This window comes from Chrysochloris asiatica, unplaced genomic scaffold (genome assembly GCF_000296735.1).
Source record: "Chrysochloris asiatica unplaced genomic scaffold, ChrAsi1.0 scaffold00036, whole genome shotgun sequence".
Classification (NCBI taxonomy): Eukaryota; Metazoa; Chordata; class Mammalia; order Afrosoricida; family Chrysochloridae; genus Chrysochloris; species Chrysochloris asiatica.
In genome coordinates, this window is record NW_006408554.1 from 6,238,960 (window position 1) to 6,259,453 (window position 20,494).

Consider the following 20,494-nt stretch of genomic DNA (forward strand, 5'->3'; position numbering starts at 1 on the left):
CTCAAGCATGGCAACAATAGTGAGGTTGGCCCAGGATCATGCAGTGTTTCGTTCTGCTGTGCATAAGGTCGCCATGAGTCGGTACCAACTCGATGGCACCTAACAACAACAACAACAACAACTGCAGAAGGTACTTGTGAGGAATAAAATTATAGAATGCATGCTGAAAATGTTTTGTGTGTTTTTAACTTTTCATTGTGAATTAAGGAGCTCTGGTAAAGTCGTGGATTCTGAGCTGATAACCACAAAGTCAGCAGTTAGAATCTACCAGTCACTCCACAGGAGAAAGATGAGACTTCCTACTCCCATAAAGATGTACAGCCTTGGAAATCCTATATAGGGTGCTATGAATCGGAACTGACTAGGTGCCACATAAGCACCACCGTCATTGTGAACTGGGTAAAGGTTTAGGGACCAAATCAATTTTCCATTTAACAATTCATACACATTTTGTTTCATGGCATTGACTGAAATCCCCACAATGTAAAATCAGTTATTCCACTTTCTCATTTTCACTTCTTCTTCTTTCCTAATGTTATTCCTGGGCAAACGCTGCCCTTTTGGTTTAAAATGATGGATTATTCTAAGGCATGTGTACTTCCCTAGTGTTACTGTTCCCATATCTATTGTTTGGCTGATAACTCAGCCACAAGAGTAATTTTAGTCTAACAGTGTTTTGTAAACAGCATTGTGCTATACCAACATAAACTGGAGTCCTGTGGTGGCGCTGTTGGTTAATGTGCTGACAGCAAAGTTGGTTTGAACCACAAGATCAGCGATTCAAGATCACCAACCTCTCCTTGGAAGCCCTATGGTTGGTGGTTATGTGCCGTAGAGTCAGTTCCAACTCATAACAACCCTGTACAGGGTTTCCAAGGCTGTAAATCTTTACGGGAGCAGACAGCCTCATTGTTCTCCCACAGAATGGCTGGTAGTTTTAAACTGCTGACCCTGAGGTTAGCAGCCCGATTCGTAACCACTACACTACCAGAGCTCCTTTGGAAGCCCTATGCAGGGTTGTTATGGTTCAGAACCGACTCAACAGCACTTAACAAAAACAACAAATAGGTTTATTGGAGTCCTGGTGTGGCACTGTAGGATAAGCACTGGACTGCTTAATGGTTGATAGTTAAAACTCACCTGCCTTCCTCTGGAAACCCTATAAAGAGTATCTATGAGTAGGAACCAACTTGATGGCACTTAACAGCAAACAATTGCATTAAAAGGTTTAAAAATTAAATATATATTACTAACAAACTTAATTTGTTGTTGTTAAGAGCTGTAGAGCCAGTTCTGACTCATAGCAACTTTGTATAGGGTTTCCAAGAAACAGCAAGTGGATTTGAACCACTGACCTTTCTGTGAGCAGTCCAGTGTTCATCTTATAGCACCACAACAGGGCTTCTTTTAATGCAATTGTTGTTGTTGTTTTTGTTAAGTAAGTGCCGTCGAGTTGGTTCCAACCCATAATGTTCCTGTATAGGGCTTCTGAGGAGCAGCTGGGGAACTTGAACTGGCCACCTTTGGTACAAACCGACTTTGCAGTACCATGCATTAGCCCACTGGCACCACACCAGGACTCCTTTAATGCAATTACTGATGCTAATTTTAATTACATAAAGAATAAGTGATGACTTAAGCTCACCCAAATGATTCCAAGTTCTTAAAACTGCTGAACAAACAATTCTATTTAGTACACTACTCAGGACTTAGTCAAATGAGCAGTAGGTTTCATAAATCTTAACAATGATGGGCTTACAGTGGGAAAAATTACAAAGGGAAAAAATTCAATACCAACTGATTACTGCAAGAACAAGCAAGGTGCTCTCCCAGGAGACATCAACACAAATGGTTGGGTCCCCTCAGAACAAACCCCCTGCCAAGACAAAGACTCAATGGGAATACATGCTCTGATTGGTGACCACATTCATCACCGATAAGGAGAAGTGAGGGAAAAACAGCAATGAAGCTGCAAGCTATGCCCAACAACGTTCAATAGACTCCTGTGAACCCGGGTAGAGACCTGGTTGGCCAGCAGTGTTGCAAGACCTGGGGATTCTTGAGCCCAGAGTCAGTGACATAGCCACAGAGAACTAAAGTGGAGAGTGAAGCATCCAGCTGATAAGAAGAGAAGGCATATGCACAAGAACACCCACACTTGCAGATAATGCCCACTTGACCTGGCTTCAGTGACTGGATGATCAGAACTCAACTACAAGAAGAAAGAAGAGGAAAAAAAAGAGTAATCTGATACAATTTGATGAACTTAACCTATACCTATGGATGCAGTATCTCAAAAGAGGGAACAAATCTTTACAGCAAGGACCATTCCCATCCCCTCCATACACAGAGTAGACAGGGATGGGCAACTTGGACATCGACTACCCAAAATGGGGGTGCTACAAAGGCAAGAAGTGACTGGCTTACAAGCTTTCAAGAGGGAACCTAGATCTAGAGGGCGTGAAGGAAGGTAGAATCTCCACTGAGTAGTATCCAATCTGTCTAGGAGGAGCTGATGGAAGGAAATACGGATAGGTCTCTTGTGATACAGTGGTGAATAATTGTTATCAGGACTGATTTTGAGGGTTGGAAATGTAAAGGTAGACATTTTGTAGCAAGGAGAGGAGTGATTGACTTTGCAGTCTAGGAGCAGAGGTCCCTGGTACCATCAAGGGAGAATAGCAGAGTGCGAGACCCTACCCAGAGAAGCAGTGACGCCAGAGATGGAGGCAGAGATGATGATGTGGAGAGATGGAGTGGCTGGAGACTCTAGACCCAGAGAGTGAGAGGGGCTGTGTGCTGATGACCAGGGGGCAGGTTTGTAGTGTATACCCTTTGGATGGTTCATGATGCTTGGAGGGGATTGTAACCATGGCAATGAAATGATATACAACAGGATGAATGTAAAACTAATGTTCTCCCATGTAAACTATCACATAATTCACAATAAAACATTAAAAAAAAAAAGGTCAGTGGGCCAGGTTTGGTCCACAGGCCATAGTAAGTTTGCAACAGCCATCAAAAAAAAGGTCAACAGATTTCAATTCACAGCATTTAAAATATTTGTACACAGAAAAAATAAAAGCTAAAGGAAGAAACATTTATCATTATATGTTGTTGCTGAGTGTCATCGAGTCGATTCCGACCCATAGTGACCCTGTATAGAATTTCCAAGGAGCAAACCCTATACATAAATATGGTAAACCCTTAATAAACAAAGGCCAAACAATAAAATATTGAAGAAAAATAGGACAAGGCACCAGCACTTTACATATAAATAAATTCATGAGGGAAAAAAGGATCAATCTATTTAATAATCAAGGACATAATGAGATATCGTGTTTGAACACCATTTAGTAAAAATTCAAAATTATAGATAATGTTGTCTTGGTACACAAAATGGGACATTTCCCATGGTACTTTGCAAACCTAACTTGGTAGAATCTTTCGCGGAGAACAGTTTGGTAATAGTTTCAAGAGACTTGAAAATAGTCAAACCCTTGGCCCAGTAAATCTACTTCCTTACCCAGAGTCTAGTCCTGAGGACATCCAAAATTTCATGGGAATTAGAGATGCAATCATAGCAATAACATGGAGCATTTATTTGGTGCTCATTCTTTTAAGTACCTTACTGGTATGTTCCTGTTTAGTGTATACAGAAGTCCTATAATTTACTTTATCCCAAATAAAAAACTGAGGTGAAAAAAAAGGTGATCTAATTTGCACAAGTTCCAACATTTGATAAGTAGAGGAGCTAGGATTTGAACTAAGACATTTGGACAATAAAGCTCACTAATTTAATTTAAACAATAATACAAGCTATGTGCCCAAAATGCCAAAGAAGTGACATACGTGTCACATGTTTTGTTGGTCAAGTTATTATTATCATGACTTTCAACAGGAAGAATCCCCTTTCTTGAAAGAAAATAGATTTAATCCCTTTGGTATTTTAAACATAGATTTATTCCTTAAGTTGATCCTACCCCTGGAAGCAGTAAAAGACATTTTGCCCAAGTTAGCAATGAGAAAACTTGAAACTAAGAATAGGTTAGGATAGTCACAGGTAGAAATGAAAAAATTAGAGTACACAAAGATTTTAGAATAGGAACTTGGACTTTATTCTCAGGATTATTAATGACCTAATAGACAATCTGGAGTCCTACTGTGGTGCTGTGGCTTAATAATGCTCTGGACTGCAAAGTCAGTGTGAACTGCAAGATTGGAGGTTCAAACTTAATAGCCATTCCTCGGAAACCCTATACAGGGTCGCTGTGGGTCGGAACTGACTCAAAGGCTCTTAACAACGACAACAACAACAGACAAGCTAGTTCAGGATAGTTTAACCTTCATGGCTGTAATATACTCTCAGCTCTCCTAACCACCATTTCCCTACCCCCAGCCCTCCTCAGACATTGAACTGCATGGTTAGGTATTTAGCCCATTGCCCCAGACCCTAAACCTTAGAAATTCTTATCCCACTTTCATCTAGTACTCCCATTACTGACTTTCTTGTATATGCACAAGCATAGAAGGGAAGCCAACCATATGCTATTACTGAGAACTAAGGGAGGTATGAATAGATGACTTCACAATTAAATCATGCATCTAAAATCCAAGTTTGCTTAGAAGCTACTTCCCAATTCATATAATGTAGACCTGTTTGAAAATGTTCACTGCAAAGATGGAGGTGTCCTCCATAAACCAAAGAATGTTCAGCTTAAAATTCTTAAAAGGGTACCAAACTTGGTCAATTCTTTCAAATATTGCTATGAAACTAAAGGAAAAATGCCAAATAGTCAAGTTGAAATAAAACCCTAACTACCTAATTTAGCTCAACCAATTGCTCCTATGTCATCTATTCTATGGGAGTGCAGTAGCTCTGTAGGATAAGCACTGGACTGTGAACCACAAGATTGGCAGTTCAAGTCCACCAGCTACTTCATGGTAGAAAATTGAGACTTTCTGTGCCTACAAAGATTTGCAGCCTCAGATACCCTATACAGGGTTGCTATGAGATGGCATCAACTTGGCGACATTTAACAACAATATATTATATAACATGTCATTGTATGATGTCTGCACTCACATTTTGTCACACTGTTAATAATGAAATTCATATGCAAAAGGATTATAAAAACAGTGATTTTATTTATAAATAAGGTGTTTACTGGATTCATTTTTTAAATATATTAAAATTGTTGTTATTGCTATTAAGTGCCATCAAGTTAGTCCCAACCCATAGTGATCCTGTATCGGGTTTCCAAAGAGTGGCTGGTGAGCTTGAACCACTTACCTTGTGGGTCAAACAACATTGCATTCCAGAGAATTAATGCACAGCACCACAATAGGACCACCTAATTTGAAATTTCAACAGATACCTTCTATGATAAAAATGGATATTTCAGTTTAAGTTGCAGATTAACTATGAATTAAGCTTTCTTTTCTTTTTTACTTGCTTAAAATTTTTCCTTTCTTGGTATATTTTCATACATATTAACAATTGGAAATTGGCCTCCTCTTTTCCCAAGAAATACATTCGTAAGCAGTGCTGACATGTCTCTGGACTTTGCTTAAACTGCCAGAGATTTTTGGCATTTCACAAACTTAATTGCAGCACAGTTGGATGCCAAGAAATGAACTTTTCTGCTTTTAAAGAAGTATCTGTAACTGCTGAAGTGACATACAAAATAGGCTAGAGCAGACAGAAGACCTAAAGAATATTTTCAAAGTCTCACAATATAGTTAACACGATTTTACAGTGTCACAGGGATTTCCAAATTTTTTCCTTATTCTTCTAACTAAATGAGGCACCATATGTAAAATGGCTACACACAACAGTCCTTAGATTTTTAGTTCTCTTGTATCTCTCTCTACATACATCTATGTGTTCATCTCTCTAGGCAGACAGAAGGACAAGATGGAAGTTAAAATGTGTACTAGATAATCATGGGTCTTAATTTTTGGTAACCATGTTTACATTTAGACCTGATGTCCACACTCATATTTTGTAACATTGTTAATAAAGAGATTCATGTGTAAAAGAATTTCTTGGACTGCCATACTGGTTTTCTTCGCTGCTTATCAGTTTTTCTCAGTGACCAAATTTTACAAATTTATGAAAATAGACATAAATTACACACACACATGTCTATATATGTATATTTTTTTCAGCCTTGGAATAAATATTCCATCAAAGAGACTTTTATGTTCCACAGAGGCAGTTCTCAAATGACTTTCATGGTATCATGTTAAAAACCAGAACACAGTCCATTTTTACAGTAGATTTACTCAATCACAGTTACTAATCAGATTAGCACCGCTTTTATGTCCAACAAATTTTAAACGATGGGAGATCATTAGAGATGCTACACATTATGTATGAGCCTGTCGCCTGCATTGTGCTTTACTTGTTAACCTTTTTTTAAAATTTTGATGTTCAAAAACCAGCTTCAATGAAAACTTTTCTTTTTAAACTACACTTCTAACAGGAGAAAAATGCATTGTTTCACATGAGTTTATTAATTTTGAAGGACCTAGTAAGAACAATTTTATTTTAAATTAGTTGATTCTTTATTTACATCAACCTATTAAACAGTGACCTCTATTTCAACACAGAGACTATTTGAGACAAGTACAGCAACAATAGCTGCAGACTTTCTTGAAGTAGTTGTAAAAGAATAAAGATATTCCAGAATGTACACAGAAAATTAATCAGTTCAAGCTATTACAATCTCAAAAGAAATAATGTGAATCATCAAGGAAGACTCTGGAAGTGCAGAATAAGGCAAGCCTCCATGTCTTAGATCTTCTTTATCATTTAAATACAAGAATATAATTTATAATTTAATTTTCTACTTTATATAATTTAAATGCAATAATTTAAAGCATTTGTCTGACTTAAATTAGGATAAATTGGTATCTTAGATTTAAAAAAAATAAAGGCAAAATTTAAGCTATCAACTTTAGTTACTGGATGAGAGATACTAAAGAAAGAAAAAATACTGTAGACAAAACCAAAGGAATTCAATGTTTGATTTTTCTAATAGTAGAAGACATTAAAACAGACCTTTTACAAAGTCTCTGACACGCCACAAAACTGATTACTTCACATTTCATCTGATTGCTTCCATAGTCCACACTTGGAGGATGTTCTGAGAACCAGTCAAAATTTGTGAAGCCAGAGCTAAAATTCAATACCTGAAAATTCTCTATACCTTCTGTCATCCAATACATAGTCAACTCAGTCTTTCCTTTAAAAAATAAGATCCAAAATAAGCTATTAGAACCTTACATTTTCACTAATCATTGATCAACTTTTCTAAAGTCTCTGAGTCTAGTTTTTCCTTATTAATTGATTCTACTACATAATCAAATTTAAAACCAGTTTAAATATAAATTACATAATCAAAATAACAAATATAACCATTTTGAAGGAAATATAATTCATTTTTAAAACCTCTGTGCAGCAAACTCCCCATTTTCTAATATGGGCATTGTAGGAGTGGAGGAAAGAGGAAGGAAGTCGGATAGTTAATAGAGCGTGTCAATAGGGCCCACACATTCAATGATCAATTTTCAAAGGATTTTTAAGTATCCAGGTGTCAAATAGATTTCCCCATAGCTTATCTATTAAAATTCTAGAAGATAGCAATGACATTTACAGACATTGCTGTACAATATGTTTGGGGGAGGGGGACATGGAAGTGGCTGAATACTCATCAAAATAAGCTCTTCAGGGTGGTCCCATGAAAGAACTACAGAAACCTGGTGTTTCCAGGAACCATAGAGAATTACTAAGCTAACCTACAAAGATGAGGCTTTTTTACTATAATATAGAGATAAATCCAACAAAAGTATCTTTCTGGATGCTTAGAGATCATTGTTTGTCTAAAAGTTTCTATTTTATCCAGGAAAACTTTGAGGGAAGGGATGAAAGGAAGAATTCAACCTTCCAGGCAATGGGATTCAGACCAACAAATTTTCCTAGCTACATGAGCAGGACACTCAGTGAATTCAGGATGAGAAAATTTACCAACTCCAAGTACAAACTCTAATGAGAAGACAGCCTGTGAATATGGCCCATGTGGGGCAGGAGAGGAATGAGAGGATTACAATTCATCAAATAACTTAAATAGAGAAAACAGAACCTCTAGAAAACTTCAAATCAAAAATAAGATCTCCATATTTCAGAGGTTCCACACAAAAAAGAAAGCATAGACACATAATGGAACTTGATTTAGCATAAAATAAAATACTCTTGACACTGAAATGAAATAAGATAGGATGAGTGTAAAGCTGATGTTCTCCCATGTAAACCTCACAATAAAAACTTAAAAAAAAAAAAAAAATACTCTTGACACTAACATGATATACATTTAATTATTCAGGACTTCTGTGATGTCATGGGAATAGCCCTGGACCATGAACCACTAGTCAGCAGTTCAAACTCATCAGCTGCTCCTCAGAAACCCTATATAGTGTTACTATACAGTACTTAACAGCAACAATAATATTAATCTGTAGCAGAAAATATTGCCTTGGTGATAGAAAGATACCAAACATTCCATGATTGAAATTTGCAAGACCAATGACTTTTTTGTTGCAAACACCTTTTTTCAACAACATAAACCATGATCTCACCAGATGGAATACACAGAAATCAAATCAACTACATTTGTGGAAAGAGAGTATGGGAAAATTTCAATATTGTCCATCAGAACAAGTTCAAGTTGAAGCTGCAGAAAATTAAAACAAATCTGTGAGATCAATAATATAACCTTGAGTATATCTCACCTGAATTTAGAGACCATCTCAAGAATAGATTTGGCACACACTAAACACTAATGAATAAAGACAAGACAAGTTGTGAGATGACATCAAGGATATCATACATGAAGAAACCAAAATGTCATTAACAAGACAGGAAAGAAAGAAAAGACCAGAATGGATGTCAGAAGAGACTCAGAAAATTTGCTCTTAAACACAAAGTGGCTAAAGCAAATGCAAGAAATGATGAAGCCAAGAGTTGAACAAAAGATTTCAAAGGGAGGCTGGGAAAAGACCTGGAATTAAAAAGCCAAATGGGAAGAAGATGCTCATCATTTCTCAAACTGAAGGAACTGAAGAAAACATTCAATCCTCAAGTTGCAATACTTAACGATTCTATGAACAAAATATTGAGTAATGCAGAAAGCATCAAAAGAAGATGGCACATTCGACCTAGCTTAGATGGCTCGATGATTAGAACTCAACTACAGGAAGATAAAAAAATTTTTTTGATAAAGGAAACAAGTGTAAATTGCTACAATTTGATGAACTTGACCTATGCTTATGGATGTAGTAGCTCAAAATATCAACTGAGAGGGAAGGAGTTTTCTCATCAAGTATCAATCCTATCCCCTCTGTAGCCAGGGTTGATAGGGACGAGCAACTTAGACACTGGTTACCTAAAATGGGGAGGGTTATAAAGGCAAAAAGTGACTGGCTTACAAGCTTTCAAGAGGAAGTTTAGTTTAGAGTGTGCGGGGGAAGGTAGAATCCCCAATGAATAGTTTTCATCTTGTGTAGATGGATCTGGTGTAAGGAGATGGGGATAAAAGTCTTATGATTCAATAGTGAATAATTGTTATGCCTAATTGGGACTGTCACAACTATAAAGGTAGAAGTTTTATAACAGAAAGGGGTGAGTAGTTAATCTTACATTCCAGGAACAGAGGACCCTAGGAACATCAAGGGATAAGAGCACTAGTGGATGATGGGACCTTATCCAAAGAAGCAGTGACACCAGAGAGAAAGGCAGAGATGACATGGCAAGATAGAGCAGCTAAGGACTCTAGACTCATGGAAAGAGAAAGACTGTGTGCCAAGCCATGGTAAGGAGAGTTGACATCAGGGAAGATTTCTATCCTTGATGAGATCAAAACTGTTTTACCCTAACTTTGTTTCTTTTGTTTAGACAGAACCTGAGTAACCAACAAAGATAAGATTTATGTGAAATAGGATGTAAAAAGAACCTGACAAAAATCATTTTAATTTGTTTTTTAAAAAAACAAAAAACCCACCACCAACAACAAAAACAAACTAATGCTGTTTATTTTATCTGGGAGGATGTAAGTTCCAGTATTAACTGAGTGTCAGTATATAAATAATTTGGTGAAAAGCACAAATCTGAATCGAGTGATAAAGGAGGTGAAGAACAAACATTTTCCTGTTTGAGATAAGAGATTCTGGTCTCAGTATGTTTTCTGATTTTTTTTAAAAAAGTGAAAAAAATAGTCACCCTCTGCGTAGTGGTTATGAATCAGGCTGCTAATCCCACAGTAAGCAGTTAAAAACTACCAGCCGCTCTGCAGGAGAAAGATGAGGCTCTCTGCTCCCATAAAGATTTACAGCCTTGGAAACCCTGTGCAGGGTCACTATGAGTCGGAACAGACTCCACGGTACATAACAACAACAACATTCTAACTTTAGAGGGAAAGCAGTTTGCTCCTATTCCCACTGCTGGCTACGAGGGAAATGGTGTCTGGCTCCTTGAGACTAGGAAGCAAATCTCACACCTTAATAGGAAGGGTCAGTAGAAACTTCCCACCCCTGAAAGCCCGGAGCCCTCTGTTACTACCTGTTACCATTGTATCAGTTGTCAAATTGATTCCAATTTATGGCAATCCCATGTGTGCCAAAATAGAAGTGTGCTCCATAGGGTTTTCGATCACTGAATTTTTGGGAAGCAGAAAGCCAGGCCTTTCTTCCTAGGCACCTCTGGGTAAACACAAACTGCCAATACCTTTTGGTATTGGTTCATGTGCCATTTGTACCACCCAGACATTCCATTACCAAAAGTAGGTTCAGTATAAAAATCCCCTACCTTGGTGCCTTCGTGGAATCTGACTCAGTTCAGCAAACACTGGTCAGATATCTAGCAGTGATGCTGTAATACCACTTCAGTTCGCTGGACTGTCTGAGCTCTGGGAATTTAGCCAGGCCAGTTGTTATCCAAGTCACCTGAGGTATCGCAAAGTGAAGCTATGAGAAAATCAGTCATGTGACCACCAGTCAGAAACTTACCAGACCACAAAATATTTTGTCATCTTCCTCTTACAAAAAACAACCATCACCACCAGACAAGTAGCAATGATAGTGATTTTTTTACTTTTGGCCAGGTTCAAACTATTACTATCTTAAGTAAGTTGTGATTTCCATTTCTGACACTGTAAATTTTAGAGCAGGTTGTTCCTCTAAGGCTCCCTGATAGTGCAGGGGTTAAGTGTTGGGCTGCTAACCCAAAGGGCAGCTATTTGAACCCCCTAACCACTTCATGGAAGAAAGATGTGGCAGTGTGCTTCCATAAAGAGTACAGCCTTGGAAACCCTGTAGGGCCATTCCACTATGTCCCACAAGTTCATTATGTTGTTGTTGTTGTTAGGTGCCATCGAGTCCGCACTGACTCATAGCGACCTTATGTACAGCAGAATGAAACAATGTCTGATCCTGAGCCAACCTCACTACTGTTGCCACACTTGAGTCCATCGATGCTGCCACCTGGCCAATCCATCTCGTTTGGGGTCTTCCTCTTTTTCTCTGACCCTCCATCTTACCAAACATGATATCCTTCTCCAGCGACTGTTCCCTCCGGACAATATGTCCAAAGTATGAGAGGCGAAATTTGGCCATGTTGGCCTCTAAGGAGCACTCTGGCTGCACTTCCTCCAAAACGGAGTTGCTGTGATTCTAAGGGCTATGCCAGCGGTATTTTAAATAACCAGCAGGGTCACCCATGGTGGACAGATGAGCTTCTAGACAAAGACAGACTAGGAAGAAAGAGTGACAAACTACTTCCAAACCTTTAGTCACTGAAAACCTTATGAATAGCAGAGAAACACTGTCAGATACAGTCCCAGAAAATGAGTTCGTTATGATTCGGTGGCAATGGCTTAACGGCTTACTGCTGGAAGCAACTAATCTTAAATGTGCAACTTAGATGGAAAAAAAGGGTAGGTGTTTGTCTTATTTTATTTTTGAGTCTATAAAGTTTCTGGGACTTAAGAACAAAATTGCTGTTAAAGGGAAATACTGAGAATGAGAGAATCTACATGAGAAAGAGTGATCCTGTGCCCACATTTTTTGTCTTTGTTGTTGTTGTTAAGTGCCGTCGAGTCAGTTCCGACCCATAGAGACCCTGTACAGGGTTTCCGAGGGTGTAAATCCTTACGGGAGTAGAAAGCCTCATCTTTCTCCCGCGGAGCAGCTGGTAGTTTCGAACCGCTGACCTTAAGGTTCGCAGCCCGATTCGTAACCACTACGCTACCAGAGCTCCTTACGAGGCTTTAACCAAATGTAATATCACCAAAACCAGTCTTAGCTAGCAGGAGACATCAAACCCAGATAGCTCATTGTCACAAAAAACTGGGCAGCTTTGACCTTCAAATTATTATTGATTTCATTATTATTATAGAGGAACTGCCAGAGGGTTTTTTTGGAGGGGAGGGGAAACCTTGGTATTGAAGAGGATTTTTTTCCCCTGTATTTATTTTAATAAGCTAGTGTAAACAAAGGAAAAGTGTTTGTCTTCTCTGGGTTGTAGGCCTTGGTCAGAGTACAGTTATGTACTCCAAGCTTTCTCCGCGCTGGAATTTGTGGTGACCAGACATGTTTTTGAACCCACAGGTCCTTCTTACCTGTGTTTATGCAGCCTATAGCAGTGATGTTACTCACCTAACATCTGTAGCAATCTGCCACACAACCAGATGTGAAATGTTAGGAGAGAGACAATTTTATTAAGCATGAAAGGTTATCCCGTTAGGTGGGAAAAGTTTAAAATATGCTGGCTTTAAGTTTAAATTAAGGTGATTGCTAATTCTTATAGCAGTAACAGAAAAACAAAACAAAACAAATTTTTTTTTTAATCTGGAGGAAGTAGTATTGGTTGTGTCTGCAAAGCCTTTTATGGTTCTGCAAGCTCTTGACTGATGGGACATTGATCTTGAGATTTGTTTGCCAGGCTGCAGCTCCTGCTGTATCTTTGTCATCTTCCTACTGTCCTGTGGGTAAGGATACACACCCTATGACAAAGGTGTGGAATCTGCACCCTGGCCACTTGAACCATGTTGGGAGCCTACCTGGTGGTGAACGGAGCTTGGTGGGGCATATTGGGAGTGAACATTGCGTGCAGGTTTCTTGAAGAACGTTCAGGAATGTCTTGCCTGACCACTCTGATGAGGAGCTTCATCATCTCTTCACGGGTCCTGCTGAAGGCTGAGACAGTCTGGGAGGATTCCAACACCCAACTCCAAGGTGCAGTTGATGAGAAACATATCCTAGTTTGGAGATGTATCCATGAGAGATGAATACCACACCCAGCTTTCCCAGGCAGTGGTTGCTGGAAGGGGCTAGCCAACAGGCTCAGTTTCTGTGCCAGATGCTCCTGAGCACCCCCTAAAGGTCCTTCCATCATTATGTCCTCCCTGTGGACAGGCGCCAGCTCCAGAGAATTTCTATGGCAACCTTAATGATTATTATTAGGAAACATTGTCAGTTTCATGAACATATGCTCAAACTAATCTACTTTAGTAGGAAAGGATTGGAACAGCATGTAGCAAGGCTGTTTATTAATATAAAGAGCTTACTTGGATGGAGATCGCACATCTTTAAATAGAATACCTCAACTATATATACATTCTTTTTATGAGAGAAAGGAATAATAGTTTAAACTTGTATGTGTATGTGTGTCTGTTTACCGAATTACCTGAATGTAAATCCAAAGATTGATATCCGTATATGGAGCAAAGGTTTAGTACAGTATGTTTTTTCAATGTTTTCTCTTTTTACGAGCTGCTTTGCATTTAAAGTAAAATTGTAAATGTTTGAAATCAAATAATTTCTAAAAATAAAAGGAAGATGGAAGGAATACACAGAGAACATTGCACCAAGAATAAATTGATTGACATTCAACCACCTCAAGAGGTAGTATATGATCACGAACTGGTGGTATTGAAAGAAGCCCAAATTGTACTGAAGGCATTGGCAAAAATCAAGGTTCCAGGAATTGACAGAATACCAATAGACTGATACAGTACTAGAAGCACTCATTCATCTATGCCAAGAAATTTGGAAAACAGCTACTTGGTCAACCACCTAGAAGACATCCATATTTGTGGCCATTCCAAACAAAGCTAATGCAAAAATGGGGTAATTGCCAAGCAAGATCATTAAAGCCACACACAAATAAAATATTGCTGAAAATAATTTTTAAATGGTTGAAGCAAAGAACTGCCAGAAATTCAAATCAGGTTCAGAAAAGAACATGAAAGGAGAATATCATTGCTGGTGTCAAATGGATCTTAGCTGAAAGCAGAGACTACCAGAAAGATGTTTGCTTATGTTTTATTGACTATGCAAATGCACTCAGCTGTGAGGATCACAACAAATTATGAATAACATTGAGAAGCATGGAAATTTCAGAACATTTTAATTATGCTCACACAGAATCTGTACATAGGCCAAGCTGAGGTTGTTTGAACAGAACAAGGGGCTACATGGTTTACAGTCAGAAAAGGTGTGTGTCAGGGTTATATATTTCACCATACTTATTCAATCTGTATGCTGAGCAAATAATCCAAGAAGCTGAACAAATGAAGAAGAACGAAGCATCAGGATTGGAGGAAGACTCATTAGCGACCTGCGATATGCAGGTGACACAACCTTGCTTGCTGAAAGTGAAGAGGACTTGAAGCAGTTACTGGTGAAAATCAAAGAATGTACTTATAAAAACTGGCACCAACCATCCCTCCACAGCACTGTCTACCGCTCTACTCAGCAGTGTTCACTAATTCATTGCGATGGCCACACAGAACTCAGACACCATACTCACAGGTACAGGGTTTATTAGGGAAGGTAACAGATTACAAATAGAGTCAGATGTGCTCAAGGCACAGTTCGTCCAGTCAGAACAGCCTCTCCCCAGTTGTGCCTACAGGCAGGCCTCTCTCTGTCCAGGATGCTGATAAATGCTCATACCAGCATTAATAGCAAAGTTAAAAAAAAAAAAAAAACAGAAAACAACAAATGCTAGTGAGGGTGTGGAGAGACTGGGACCCTCCTGCATTGCTGGTAGGTCTGCAAAATGGTTCAACCACTGTGGAAAATGGTATGGTGCTTCCTGAGTAAGTTGGAAGTAGAAATACCATATGATACAGCAATCCCTCTACTTGGTTTATATTCACAAGAAATAAGAGTCAGAACACAAATAGATATATGCACACCAATGTTCATTGCAGTACTACTGACAATAGCAAAAGATAGAGACATTCTAAACGTCTATCAACAGAAGAATGGGTAAGCAAACTTTGGTATATATACACAGTGGAATACTATGCAGAATTGAAGAATAATGATAAATCTGTGAAACACCTTATAACATGGATGAATTTAGCATACTAAGTGAAATTAGTAAATCAAGAAAGGACAAATATTGTATAATACCATTATTTTAAAATCTCAAGAAAAGTGCTCATACTAAAAGAAATTCTTTGATGGTTATAGAGATAGAAGGGAAGGGAGTGCAATTCACTGGCTAAAGGATAGACACATGCTAACTCAGGTGACAGGGATGGCAATATATAAGAATAGGGATGTTAGCAGGAAATAAAGACAGGAGAAAACACCGGGAGGTATTCAAGGGCTAAAAGCTATAGCGGTAAATCGTGATATATACCCAACCTTGGAACAACAGTGTTCTTCAGACAGATACATGGCAGGGTATGGGAGGAAGATTGGAATATACCTGCACATATAAAAGAGCTTGAAAGAGGATATTTGTACATGGATATTTACCTTTCCTGCAAATACAACTATGAATGTGGTAGAGCATAGAGCGAGTAAAATTATAAAAACCTCTTCTTCTTGTTGTTGTTGTCAAGTGCTGTCGAGTCGGTTCCGACCCATAGCGACCCTGTACAGGGTTTCCAAGGGTGTAAATCTTTACAGGAGTAGAAAGCCTCATCTTTCTCCTGCGGAGCGGCTGGTAGTTTTGAACCGCTGACCTTAAGGTTCGCAGCCCGATTCGTAACCACTATGCTACCAGAGCTCCTAGATATTACCAAACATCTTAAAGCAAAAGTTGCTGAATCTAGGGGCTCAGGACCATAGTTTCAGGGGACACCATAGTCAATTGGCATAACATAGTTCACAAAGACAATGTTCTACATGTTACTTTGGTGAGCAGTGTCTGGGATCTTAAAATCTCATGAGTGGCCACCTAAGGTGCAGCTATTGGTCTCTCCATGTGAGGAATAAAGAAGAGTAATGAGAATTGAAGATGCTTGGAATCAATTAGTCCACAGGATTAATGGGACATGTGAACATCAGTCTTCATGACTCTGAGACCAGTAGAACTAGATGGTGTCTAGCTACCACTGACAACTGCTCTCCAGGAGATCATAATAGAAGGTCATAGATCTTCTGTGGAAGGAAATGAGGAACAAAACTCAAAATTATTTTTTTTTTTTAAAGATTGGGCTTATTGGTTGAAAAGTGATTGGAGAAAACTAAGACTATGGCCCTCAAGCCGCTTCAGGTCTAGAAAGGACCTTCATAGACAAATTTTCAGTCAAGTGGGGACAACGACACAAGTAAGGTATGCTCACTATGGAATGGTCAGTCATTCAAAATCAAAAGGGCAACACTTACCTAAGGATAAAGTTGAGACGGGATGAAAAGGAGGGTGGAATGGGAATAGGAACAAGAAGGAAGTGGGATTACTTTTGTTGCATGGAGGGGATGGCAATCATTGAGATGAAACAAAGTGTATGATTTCTTGAATGCAACACTGATGATCTTGTCCTGTAAACCTTCACTCAATTCACAATAAAAAGATTTAAAATAGATAAATAAATGAAAGTTGCAAGGGAAAAAGAAAAGAAAATACCATGGCTGAGTCTTCAAACTAATTTCTTTGCTTTTGAACACTGTAAAGAGGTCTTTTGCAGCAGATTTACCTAGTGCAATACATCGTTTGATTTCTTGACTGCTGCATCCATGAATGTTGGTGGTGGATCAAGCAAAATGAAGTCTTTGACAACTTCAGTCTTTTCACGATTTATCATGATGTTATTTATTGATCCAGTAGTGAGGATTTATGCTTTTGTTACATTGAGTTGCAATCCATACTGAAGTCTGTGGTCTTTGATTTTTATCAGTATTTTAAGTCCTCTCCTCTTTTAGCAAGCAAGGTTGTATTACCTGCATATCGCAGGCTATTAATGAGTCTTCCTCTAATCCTGATGCCATGTTCTTCTTCATATAATCCAGATCCTCGGATTTATTACTCAGCATACAGATTGAATAATACAACCCTTGCACACAGCTTCCCTGGTTTTAAACCATTCAGAAAGAGTCTGCCTCTCTTTCTTCCTATTCAGTCTTAGTCTGGAAGCTCAGCTGAACACTGTCCACCATAGTTGACCCTGCTGGTAATTAAAATGCTGGTGGCATAACTTTCAGCATCACAGGAACATGCAGGCCACCACAACACAACAAACTGCCAGACTTACAACAGCCCTACATAGGGTTTCCGAGACTGTAAATCTTTATGGAAGCAGAAAGCCTCATCTTTCTCCCATAGAGCACCTGGTAGACTCAAACTGCTGACCTTTCTTTCTCTTAGAAGCTCAACTCAACCCACTACTCTACCAGGGCTCCTTCCTGCTTCTGATATAGCTCATTTTATACACACTAGAGTTTCAACATTCCATGATCACAATGAACTCTGCTAACAATCACTCACAGCTGAATTATGTACTCCATCAGCATTCCCCCACCTTTTCTTACACAGACGCATAAGGAATAAAAAAATTTTTTAAAAAGTTGTTTTGTGGGAGTTTAAGGTGGCCATGTCTAGAAAAGAACATTAAAGAATTCACTGTACCACAACTGCCTTCAGGATGGATTGACCTCAACATAAAGAAAACAAAAATTCTCACAATTAGACCAATAATAAACATCATAATAGCTGGAGAAAAGATTGAAGTTGTCAAAGACTTCATTTTGCTTCAATCCACAATCACACCCATGGAAATAGCAGTTAGGAAATCAAACAACATATTGCACTGGATCAATCTGCTGCAAAAGAGCTCATTAAAGTGTTAAAAAGTAAAGATGTCACTTTGAAGATTAAGGTGTGCCTGTACCAAGTCATGGTATTTTCAGTCACGTCATAAGCCTGTGAAAGCAGGGAAATGAATAAGGAAGACTGCAGAACAGCTGCTGTCTTTGAATTATAGTACTGGCAAAGAATCGTGAATATACAGAGGCGTGTCAGAAGAATAACCCAATCTGTCTTGAAAGAAATGTATACAGCCATGATGCTTCTTAGAAGCAAGGATTGGAGATTTCTTCTCAGGGATTTTGAAGATGTTATCAGGGGAACCAGTCTCTGGAGAATGATATCATGTTTGGTAATGTTGTTATTGTTATTGTTATGTGCCATGGAGTCGGTTCCGACTCATAGCAACCCTGTACAGGGTCTCTGAGGCTGTAAATCTTCATGGGAGCAGAATGCCTCATCTTTCTCCCACAGAACAGCTGGTAGTTTTGAACTACTTACCTTGCAGCCTGAATCATAACCATTATGCTAGAGAGTCAGTACAAAAGAGGAATGCCCTCAATGAGATGGGTTGATACAGTGACTACAACAGTCAACTCAAACATGGCAACAATTGTGAGCATAGTACAGACTAGGCAGTGTTTCATGCTCTTGTACGTAAGAGCGGACTTCAAAAGTTCATGGGAAAATTCCATTATCTTTTCATTCCAGTTTTCCATGAAGTTTTTGAAGCTGTCTGGTAGGGTCATTATAAATCAAATCCAACTGACAACATCTAGCAACAACTATTAATATCTGCTTGTACTAGTCACCCTAACTACTCACTGTATCTGAGTTGCTGCTCAGTCCACCAAAATATTAGGCCCTGCATAATTTACAAAGATTATACAGTTGCTTCTCCATATAAGCATTCTTATTACCAAACACTATGTTTGGGTTGTTGTTGTCATTCTTAATGTTCCTAGGCTATAAATTATTGTCCATGGTTCATACATAGAATTTTTTAGAGAGAAATATATAACTTATTTTAAACTTAACACTATACTTCTCTGAGGTATTCGTTATGTAAACAATTAACAAGAGAGTATTATTTTCTTAATGGACAATTATAAACTCAAACTGTCCTGGTTTATATAGACCAATTCCTTGGAATCCTCTGACTTCTAACAACAGTAAGAGACATTTTGCCCCAGGAATAATGAGAAAACTTGAGAATAAGATGATTAGACCAGAAAGAAGGAGAAACAAAATAAGGTCAGTCCTGTATAAAGAACAGAGTCATGGTTTAGCGCTGTAGGCTAATGCGCTGGACTGCAAAGTCGTTTGAAACACGAGGTCGGTGGTTCAAGCTCACCAGTCACTCCTTGGAAACCCTATACAGAGTCACCATTGATTGGAAATGACTCAATAGCACTTAACAACAACAACAACATACAAAGAACAGCGTTATATAATGTGTCATGAATCAAAGGGAAATAGCAAATGTAAGTCTTAGACTACCAAAAAACGTAGATTGACAATAATAATCCTGTGCTTATAGTTCTGCTGAAAACAACTTATAGTGTTGTGTACTAAGCATGTGCCAGACACTATGTTAACATTTTAAATAGGGAAAATAGAAGATAAATTTAATCACTGCTCAAATATTACTTTCCTAAAATACACAATGGTTGAAAATGGTCTTTTTGTCCTGACATTTTTCCTTAGTCACTGTCCTGGAATCAGCTTATACGGTTCATTTTTTCCAATATTCTCTGCTGAGTGTTATTTTAAGCCAGTCTGCTGCCAAAATATCTTGATTTAACATTTTTCATAAAAATTTCTCAAAAGACTACAAATTGCTTGGCAAATCTATTCCTGAGATTCACAATTCCATGGCCAGCAATTCTTGCTACAGAAATTTGATTGCAATTTCTTTGAAAATAAACATTTTATTTCTACTTTTAGCAAAGCAGTGAAATGGAGAGTTTATGTTCAATGTTCTTAGTATCCTTCCTTCAGCATCACTCCAATTCACTTGATCAGAAACACAACCACACTTTATTCCCTACACTCTACCCATCCCCATCTAAAACGTCTCTCAAGGGACAATCTGACAAACTCAAGTCATTGATTGATGAAAATAATTAAAAATACTAAATATATCACCTTGCCCTGTGTATACTTTTCTCTTACCAGAAATTCTAGTCTCCGGCACAATGTTTTAGTAACCACAAGAATCTGCGTTTTGGTGCACATTATTCTAAGTCATGCCTATTAAAGATACATAGAAAAAAAGATGGGACTGGTGGTTGGGCACAGAAAAGTAAAGATAAAAATCAATAAATAGCAGAGCCGTAATAGATATTTTAGCACTGGCCCCTCCACAAACATAAAAGGAAGCCTTGAGTCTTTATT